The sequence below is a fragment of the Phocoena phocoena genome, chromosome 10 (genome assembly GCF_963924675.1).
Source record: "Phocoena phocoena chromosome 10, mPhoPho1.1, whole genome shotgun sequence".
In the NCBI taxonomy this organism is placed as follows: Eukaryota; Metazoa; Chordata; class Mammalia; order Artiodactyla; family Phocoenidae; genus Phocoena; species Phocoena phocoena.
The window spans coordinates 49643883-49652214 of NC_089228.1; the positions used below are offsets into that span (position 1 = coordinate 49643883).

General features: G+C 39.3%; 1 non-coding gene across 1 annotated transcript; it reads right to left on the reverse strand.

Moving 5' to 3' along the window:
* Nucleotides 1-7044: 7044 nt before the first annotated feature.
* On the reverse strand, nucleotides 7045-7151 carry LOC136130149 (U6 spliceosomal RNA). The gene has a single exon (XR_010656339.1). It is a non-coding gene; the product is annotated as a U6 spliceosomal RNA (small nuclear RNA).
* Between the last annotated feature and the right edge of the window lie 1181 nt (nucleotides 7152-8332).

Sequence of the window (8332 nt, forward strand, 5' to 3'; positions counted from 1 at the left end):
CATTCTAGGGTATGAGATAAAAAAAAAGTCATGTTATCATGCCAGTCAGTGTAAGTATTGTGGGAAAAAATAAAACAAGGAAGCAACCAAAGAGGGACTGCTATTCTATACAGATGTTCCAGGGAAGGTTTTATTTGGAAATAACATTTGACCCAAGACCTGAATGAAATAAGAAAGAAATCCATGGCAATTTGTGGAGGAAGAATCTTTCAGGAAGAGGGAGAAGCAAAGGTGAAATGCCCTGGATGGGAATGTGTCTGGCATACATGAAATTCATGAGTGTGTCAGGGAAAGAGACCCCTCACCAGACCACTTTTATTCCAGGGTGACTGTGGGCATACCCAATTCTGCACCCCACTAAGGACAACATCAGAGGCTTAACACTGCAAGATGAGGGGACAGACTTCAATAAAATAATCCAGCCAGTCACCAGACAAATAAAAAATCAAATAGTAAGTCTAAGAAGGGGAGTACCTATATCCAGCCAGTTGTTATAATGTTTTATCTAAAATATCCAGTTTCCAACAAAAAATTTATGAGGAATGCAAAGAAATAGCAAAGTATGACCCATATACCATAAAATGCAGGTAATGGAAACTGCTTCTAAAAGAGACCAGATGTCAGATAAAATATAAAAAAACTTCAAAGGAACCATTATAAAAATGTTAAAGAACTAAAGAAAACAATGATTAAAGAAGTAAAGGAAGGTATGACAATAATGTTCCATCAAACAGGAAATATCAGTAATGAGACAGAAATCATATTAAAGGGAAAAGTGGAATTTCTTGAATTGAAAAGTAGAATAAATGAAATAAAAATTCATTTGAGGAACTTAACAAAAGATGTGAACTGGCAGAAGAAACAATTAGCAGCCTTGAAGATAGACCGATGGAGATTATGTAATCTGAAGAAGAAAGAGAAAAAATTAATAAAGAAAAATGAACAGAGCCTCAGAGAAACACTGGTGCATTAAATGTGCCAATATGTGTATGATGAGAGTACCAGAAACAGAGAAGTGAAAACAGTAGAAAAAATATTGATGAAATAATGGGGATGAAAACATCCTAAATGAATGGAAAAACACTTACACATCTAGGAAGCTCAGCAAACTTCGAGTAGAATAAATTTTCAAAGAGAGGCAAATAGACACATCACAGCAAAAATGCTAAAAGCCAAAGATGACGAGAAAATCTGGAAAAGCATCAGGAGAAAAGTGATTCGGTATTAACAAGGGAACCCAGTAAGATTAACATCTGACTTCTCAGCAGAAATAATGGATACCAGAAGGCAGTGGAATGATGTATTCAAAGTGCTAGAGGAAAAAACCTGTCAATCGAGAATCCCAGAACTGATGTCACCAACATAATGACATAGGTTGTTCCTAACTTCACTCCTCCTCACAGTAAACAACTAACAACTATTCAAGAACATGACACCACTAAGAGAATCCTAGAATGCAGAGGTGAGGCTGAAATCCCCCTGCCCACTGGAAATGTGGCCCCTGAAGCACGTTTCCAGTGAGAAGCTAATGTAACCAGGTAATCATTTATAAGAAGGAAAGGCTAAACTAAATGATCTTTCTGAAATATATTATTTTCCAGTCAGGTAGACCTGAAAAGTGCTGTGAATAAGCTGCAGGAAGCAGGCTGGGGGCTGCTCTGCTCCTTACTTTTCAGTTGTTTTGTGGTCTAGATTGCAAAACAAATTGTTGGAGTGCATTTGTAATGCATTCCTCATAGCCCTTGTTGGGACTCTGAGAGGGAAACAGACGCTTTTCAGAAGACTGCTTAGTGGTAGGTACCAGACTAAATTCATATGAGTCTGATTTTATAGAGAAGGAAACTGAGATTGAAAATGTTCAAACAGTGTATCTAAGGACAGACAGCTAAGAAACCCAGTGGCCGGGTTCACAGCCAGGTCCAAAGCCCTGAGATTTCTACTAAACCATACTGCCTTCTTTTATAGGTTAAGTAAAGTTAAAAACCTAATCAAGCTTATTCTCCCAAATCTGTCCCCAGATGTCTGCTCAGTAGAGTACCTATATTTACTCAGGCAAAACCCATAGTATGAAAAGACTGAGCATAAGGCAGAAGTAAGCACACTTTTTTTAATAAAGGACCAAAGAATAAACGTTTTAGGTTTTGTGAAGCTTACTGTCTCTTGTCCCAACTACTCAACTCTGCTCTTATAGTGTGAAAGCAGGCTTACTGCAGACAATATGTAAACAAATAGGTGTGGCTGTATTCCAGTGAAACTTAATGACACTGAAATCTGAATTTCATATAATTTTCACAGTATATTTCTTTTTCCCCCTCTCAACCATTAAAAAATAAAAAAACTATCTTAACTCCTGGACTGTACAAAAACAGGAGGAAGGTAGGATTTGGTTTGGTCTGCAGGCCACAGTATACACATACACACACACACACACACACACACACACACACACACACATACACAATGCTTGATAGTACTCTGATCATTAAACTCCTTGAATCTAGAGAAGGATTTTTCTCATGCTGAATTTTCAATCTTAATTCAACACACAGTAGTGAAATAGCAGTGTTTTAGAATAGGTAGAGGAGATATAGAACATGATAGCAATAGTTGGAAAAAAAACAGGTGACAAGCAACAAGAATAAAAAATTAGATGTGCTAAACTTCTAGAACACAGTTGGTTATGCACAGGTAATGTGTTTATCAATTTGTTGGAACAATACCAGGCTTATGTATGTATTTAATTTAAAGCAGTCTCAAATAAGACTTGTGGATTTTATAGAATTAATTTTTAGGGTAATCATTTAAAATGTCAAGATTGAATAGAGACTCATGTAAAATGAGTATAAGAGAAAAAGGCCTTTAAGGGGATTCAATTATTTTGCTGTTTGGATAGTGTTTTGGAGTGGACTTGACGTTTAAAGAAAAAAAAAGAGAAAAAGGAGTGGGTTTTATGAATGACTGAGTGACAAGGGTTGCCTGTGGTTGGGAAACCATTTCTCATATTTCATGTCCAAAGAACTGAATTAATGATAATAACACATTGTATTTGTGTAATATTTCATTATTTATAAAAAAGCTTCCCCATATGGCATCTTATTTAATTCATATACATGCTTTGCTGAGGTAGGTGTTTCACTAGTTTAGTAATGAAAACCGAGGCTTATAAAGTTTAAGTGATTTTCAAGTGATACATTTAAGAACTTATGTTTAGAACTGGAACTCAAATATTTTCTGATTCTTAGTTGATTATCCTTTGGGATGTTGCTAGGTATTACATGAAAAAGACAGTTCTATAACCAAACTATTTGAAAAACGCTGGGATAAACTGGTGTCTTTGCTTCAGGACTTCCCAGAACCTTTCATTAAACTAATGTGAAATGTAAATTCCCAGAAGAAGAATATAGGATGTGGTATTTCCCAAATTTATTTGGTTCTAGAGTCCTTCTAGGTCAAGAGCTTGTGTTTCACGTGGCTCTGAATAAAAGTTAAGATTGGGCAAAAGTACCTAAACCTCTCTAAGCCCCTGTATCCTTGTCTCTAAAAAGTAGAGACATAGAGTTGATGCACTTGGCCCAGTGTCTGCTACATGTAATTGCTTAATTATATGTAATTGCTGGATTACACATAATTGTTTGATAGCCATATATATATCAAGCACACACACTGGCAAGTCCAATCTCTTTTCAAAGATGAAGAACAATTCAGGGAAGTGACATGGTTCTCTCAAGTCATGAGGCGAGTAAGAGAGAGCTGGAACACAGACTTAAGTCTTCTAAACCTAAGGACACAGTTTTATTTATCAAAACAAGAAAAATGGAACCAGATACCTGTTTTGATATTCAGGTCTGAATGAAAACTGGAAGATCATGGTCCTCACCTAGATTTTTTAAAGAGATAAAATAAACATGTGAATATCTGACAAGAGTGACATGTCTGGCTGGTATTTTTGCTCACTTTCTATCCAAGGGATGCGTTTTCCTCTTTGATGAGATTGATTTGTAACTCCCTTCATTGTTAAACTACTGATCTCAATTTAACTACACAATTTGGGAGAGTTGGGGCTGTGCAATTTTTCCAGAAAATGATTAAGAAAAACTCTAAGAATATTGTGAACTGTATCAGGAACATGAATTCCTCTAACGAGGCAGTGGATCACTACTGATATTTTTCTCTCTAATTGGACTCAGAGCCCTGATAGCTTTTCATGAGTCGTGGCAGCTTGCTTTCAGCAAATGCATTTTTCACTTTGCAGTGGAGTATAACATGCTCTCCAAAGCCTGTGACACTCCTTTTCTTTCTCTAATTTGTTCCCCAACTTGAAGGTGAACATGGAAGCTTTCAGATACCTGCTATTCACAGTGACATGATGTTCATTTGACTTTTGTAGCCCTACATGTACAATTTCTGTGTTCCTGTAATATGCAGATGCATGGGGGTGGGGAGGGGTTGGTACAGAGTAGATGATGCCCAATGAGAAAACGGCTAAGGTAGTGGAGACACAGAAGAACCACAGCCATTCACACTCTTCCCCTTTGCACTTCATCTTGCTACTCCCCACTTGCCGAAGGAGATGTTCCTCACAGGGTGGATTCCAAAACTGGAAATGAGTGACTTTATATATTTTATTAATATATGTATTTTGAAACATAAGTTAAAGTCCCAAAGAATGCTGTGAGACTGTAATAGGGAAGAACAAATCTGACTCCATATTAGATCTGTTCCTTTTAGTTTAAACCTTTGTGCTCTGTTTCCTGTGCTTAGTCATGCTGGCTTTGCATCTTTTGTAAAAGGATGTTGCCTATCGGACTTCTCTGATGGTGCAGTGGTTAAGAATCTGCCTGCCAATGCAGGGGACATGGGTTCGATCCCACATGCCGCAGAGCAACTAAGCCCATGCACCACAACTACTGAGTCTGCACTCTAGAGCCCATAAGCCACAACTACTGAGCCTGCATGCCACAACTACTGAAGCCCATGTACCTAGAGCCCATGCTCTACAATAAGAGAAGCCACCACAATGAGAAGCCTGTGCACTGAAACAAAGGGTAGCCCCCGCTCACCATAACTAGAGAAAGCCCATGTGCAGCAACGAAGACCCAACGCAGCTAAACATAAACAAGTAAAATAATTTTTTAAAAAAGGATGTTGCCTATAGCCTGCAATAAACAGCATAACTCATTCTCAAGGCTTTAGATCTTTAAGAGTCCATTCACATATAGAGATAAGAAGTGGCAGAACAGAGAATAACATTTGTCTTGTTGGAGGTTTACAGGAACATCATGACCTGACCTACACGGACAGATGTAAGAACAAAGGATTCTGACACCAAGAAGTTTGCAACAACAGACCACGCCCCTCCCTCACCTTGCCTTTAAAAGTGCTTTGCTGAAACCCTCCAAGGAGTTTGGGGTTTGTGGGGCACAAGCCACCCGTCTCCTTACATGGCCCTGCAATAAAACTCTCTCTGCTCCAAATTCTGATTTCGGTTTGTTTGGCACTGTGCATTGGGTAACAAGACGTCATGAGAAACATGTCCTCATGAAAATGGTTTCCTTGTTTACTGGGTTCTATTTGTTTAAAATGAGGTAGTAGTGGGGATTCCCCTGGTAGTCCAGTGGCTGAGACTCCATGCTCCCAATGCAGGGGGCCCAGGTTCGATCTCTGGTCAGGGAAATAGATCCCACATGCATGCCGCAACTAAGAGTTCACATGCCGCAACTAAAGATTCTGTATGCTGCAACTAAAAAGATCCCACATTCCGCAACAAAGATCCCACGTGCCACAACTAAGACCCAACACAGCCAAATAAATAAATATTTAAAAAAACCAAAACAAAACAAAAAAGAAAATGGCTAAGGTGCAACTAGGGTGATTAGAGGAGCAGCAAGCCATACACTTTCAATCCAAGATGCCTACATGAATGTGCCATATAATTTACCATATTTGAATGATTTAATGGTACAAAACAGAAAGTTTCCAAATTATTTTTATCAGGCAGATACACATTCTTTAAAAAGTCTGCCAAATCTAGCACAATAGAAAAAAAAACTAGAGACCAAATTTAGTTATAAATATCCATGCAAATGTCTTTAAAGTGTAGCAAGTGTACTCCATTGTGCTTCCTGTGCCTGATGTTTAGGAGATGTAATGATTGACAAGTTGCAGTGCCTGTCCTCAAGTAGCCTAAATTGAGACTAGGGGATCAAGGTAGAAAAATGATTTTACTACATAGTAGGGTAAGATAAGGACTATTGCAGATGACACATGTATTGCTAGGGGGGCTCAAAGGAAGGTACTTGGTAATATTTGGTTTGGGCATATGAATAACAACTTGGAAGAGCTGCTCTTTGAGTTGAGTGGTGAAGAATCATGGCTAAGGGTCTCAGTTCTGCCTTTGTTCTGCCCAAGTCCAAATCCCAAGTCTGGGATTTAATTCTTATATACTATTTAATTGGTCCATCTTCATATGTAAGCTCATCTTTAGAGTCTGGGTACCCTGAAGAATACAGGGTCATACTAGGTTATTCTTGTTGGAAGTGATCACTTTCCTTACGTAGTTGTAATAGATAGCAAACATGGCCACAAGTCTTTGTAGCTCCTCCCATCAAGAAGCAGAATCTGTTTCCTTATCCCTTGCATCTGGGCTGGCTTTGCCATTGACTTTGACTAGCAATGTGATGAAAATAGCAGTGTACCGGTTTCATGCCTGGTCTTTAAGAGGTCTTACATTTCCACTTACTGTTTTTTCTTTTTTCTGTTTTGTTTTGTCTGTTTTGCTAAGACTTTTATCGATATTTATTTTTTAATAGGATTACAGAACTGGAAAGGGTCTTGGAGATCTCGTCCTCATTCTTTTTTTTTTTAAATTTTATATTGGAGTATAGGTGATTAACAACGTTGTGTTAGTTTCAGGTGTAGAGCAAAGTGATTCAGTTATACATATATCTATTCATTTTTGGATTCTTTTCCCATATAGGTTATTACAGAGTGTTGAGTAGAGTTCCCTGCTATACAGTAGGTCCTTGTTGATTATCTGTTTTATATAAAAATATGGAACGCTACACGAATTTGCCTGTCATCCTTGCACAGGGGCCATGGTAATCTTCCCTGAATGGTTCCAATTTTAGTACTTGTGCTGCTGAAGAGAGCACTTGTCCTCATTCTTTTAAACTTCTGAGAATCTTCTTCTGAATTATAACCAATGCTCTTATAACACTTGCACACACACACACACTTCCCAGCCATAGTTTGGTGCAGGCTTTGGTAAATTTCTGGAACTGTCCAGCCTCCCCTTTCTTGGCGGAGAAACCCATTTTTTTAAAAGATTGATGTTATTGAGGTACGTAAGTTTCATGTGTACAACATTATATTTCTACCTCCGTATATACTACAGCTTGCTCTCCGCCAAAAATTGTTTCCATACATCACCCTACAGTTGATACCCTTTACTTATTTTGCCCTACCTCACTCCCCTCCCCATCTGGTAACCACTATTCTGTTCTCTGTATTTATGTGTCTGTTTTAGTTTGGATTGTTCATGAATTTTCTTTGTTTTCTAATATTCCATACACGTGTGAAGTCATATGGTATTTGTCTTTCTCTGTCTGACTTATTCCACCTAGCATGATGCCCTCAAGGTCCATCCATGTTGTCACAAATGACAAGCTTTCATCTTTTTTTTTCTTTTTTGGTGTCTGTTTACTCACTGTTGATGGAGCCACATGCACAAGCTTGCACCATCCTGCTGGAGGAGGAGACTGGGTGGAGAGAGGATCCAGTCACCCAACTGTCCCAGCCCAACCCCAGATGTGTCAGCCTCACAACTCAAGCCTGGCTGCTGCCAGGAATTTCCAAAAATTTTCCACCTTTTTGTTTGTGAGTACTGATTGCATTTAAAAGTTATTCTGGTGGCGGGGGGGACGAGGGGAAGATGGCAGAAGAGTAAGACGTGGAGATCACCTTCCTCCCCACAGATACACCAGAAATACATCTACATGTGGAACAACTCCTACAGAACACCTACTGAACGCTGGCAGAAGACCCCAGACCTCCCAAAAGGCAAGAAAGTCCCCACATACCTGGGTAGAGCAGAAGAAAAATGAATAAACAGAGACAAAAGGACCCGCACAGGTGGGAGAGAGGTGTGAAGGAGGAAAGGTTTCCACACACTAGGAAGCCCCTTCGCGGATGGAGGCTGCGGGTGGCCAAGGGGGAAAGCTTCGTGGAAGGAGAGCACAGCAACAAGGGTGCGGAGGGCAAAGCAGAGAGATTCTCGCACAGAGGATCAGGGCCGACGGGCACTCACCAGCCCGAGAGGCTTGTCTGCTCACCC